At 34.8% G+C, this 2,180-nt stretch overlaps 1 pseudogene across 1 annotated transcript; it reads left to right on the forward strand.

Annotated features, from left to right (window-relative positions):
• The first annotated feature begins 393 nt into the window (after nt 1-393).
• Nucleotides 394-776, forward strand: LOC309800488 (large ribosomal subunit protein mL52-like; annotated as a pseudogene). Its single transcript has one exon. The product of its transcript is annotated as a large ribosomal subunit protein mL52-like (transcript).
• Nucleotides 777-2,180: the final 1,404 nt, after the last annotated feature.

The raw sequence follows: 2,180 nt of genomic DNA on the forward strand, positions 1-2,180 counted from the left end.
AAGCCACGTGGCCAAAAAAAAAAAAAATCTTTGAAAAAGAAAAAGAGTAATGTATAAAAAGAAGTATAGTTTACATCATTCAGGTGGCTATGTCCTCGATATTCCATTAGTCCTGTGTGAATTGCTGTAAATTCCTGAATATGTTTTAATCCCAATCCTTAATCATGACACGTTCTCTATTCAAATGTACAAATAAATTGACAATCGCTAAGTGGGTTCCAATAAAACAGCCAAGGAAGCAACAATTATAAAAATGAAAAAAAAAATGTTTACTGATATATCACAAATGTTAAATGTAAGGCTAAGTCCTATTTTTCCTTTGGAATCCTGTTGTATCAGTCTGGTAAAGCTTGATTTTGCTGTAAAACCAAGCAACCCGTCCTGCGCCTCAGCATGGCTGCTTTGCGTTTGCTGCTCTCTAGTGCCTGGAGGCTGCACTGCGGCATCACGGGTCAGGTGGGCAGCCGGTGGTGAGTCCAGCAGGGCCTTGCTGCCAACCCCTCTGGCTACAGGCCCCTCGCGGAGCTCCCAGACTGGTCTTACGGGAATGGCCACCCCACTCCTCCGATGGAAGGCCAGCTTCGAAGAAAAGGCCAAAGGTAAAAATTTGCAAGACGAGCTGTACTGCTGTCACAGGAAGTGGATGCTGGAGTACAGGCATGGCAGCTCAGGCAGCAGAAGTTGCAGGAAGAAGAAAGGAAGCAGCAGAATGGTCTTAAACCCAAAGGGGCCCTACTGCAGAACCCACGACCAAGTCAATAAAAAGCAACTCCTTCCTCCCCCAGAAAAACAAACAAACAAAACAAAACCAAGCAACCCTAAATTCTCACCAGCTTAAAACAATTTAAATTTATTTATTGCTCAGTTGACATGACATTATGAGTTGGCTGGGGGCTCCAATCCATACTGTTGTCTGGTAATTCATCAGAGATGAATAACTATATGAAAGTATTTCTTTTTTTTGTTATGATATATAGTTATTTAATGGTACTTTGAGCCTATTTATGGCAAATCCAAAATCTTAGACAGATGCTTGCTCAAGTTATATTGTATAAAATTAAAAATAATAATAACCTAATAATAGAACTACCATATGACCCAGCAATTCCACTCTTGAGTATATATCTGAAAAAAACAAAAACACAAATTTGGAAAGATACATGTACCTCAGTGTTCAAAGCAGCATTATTTACAACTGCCAAGATACGGAATCAACCTAAGCGTCCATCAACAGATGAATGGATAAAGATATATTCCATACAATGGACTACTACTCAGCTATAAAAAACAATGAAATTTTGCCATTTGCAACAACTGGATGGACTTGGAGGGCATTATGCTAAGTATCAATAAAATAAGTCAGAAAGAGAAAGACGAATACTGTATGCCATTACTTATATGCAGAATCTACAAAATACAAAAAACTAGTTAATATAACCAAAAAGAAGCAGACTCACAGATATAGAGAACAAACTAGTGTTACCAGTGGGAGGAGGGGCTAGATAGGGGTAATGGATTAAGAGGTACAAACTATTATGTATAAAATAAGCTACAAGGATATATTGTACAACACAGGGAATATAGCCAATATTTACAATAACTATAAATAAAGTATAAACTTAAAAATTGTGACATCACTCTATTATACACCTGTAACTTATATAATTCTGTACATCAACTATATTTCAAAAAAAACAAAGGATTCATGGCAAAAAATAGTAATAACCTATTTCTCTAATCTGGGTAAAATCAAAGTGAGAGCCAGGAAATAAATGTATTCTAAAAAAATTACTTATAGCAGATACTTATACTACATGTAGTAAATATTAAGATTAAGAATTTAAGAAGAGAGAACTAATGAGATAATTATATTATCTTTGTTGAGGGAAGGCCATTTTTTAAATAAGTGCTAGGTGCTGAGGCATCATAGTACATACAAGAGGCTTCCAAAAAATATTTGAAAAACTTTGGTTTTCACACAAAAATAAAGTTGATTATAAATAATTTCAAGTATTTCATCAATGTTTCCTGAATATTTTCATGAAAATAGTCATGACTTCATTAAAAACCATCTAAAAGATATCTGAACACATAGACTGGTCTTATATATTTTAATAAATAATGTGAATTATTTATTCTATGAAAAAATACATTTGTGTAAATAAGACATTTATTTACTC

This window comes from Mesoplodon mirus (assembly GCF_964341445.2).
Source record: "Mesoplodon mirus genome assembly, chromosome: 3".
NCBI classification, from domain to species: Eukaryota; Metazoa; Chordata; class Mammalia; order Artiodactyla; family Ziphiidae; genus Mesoplodon; species Mesoplodon mirus.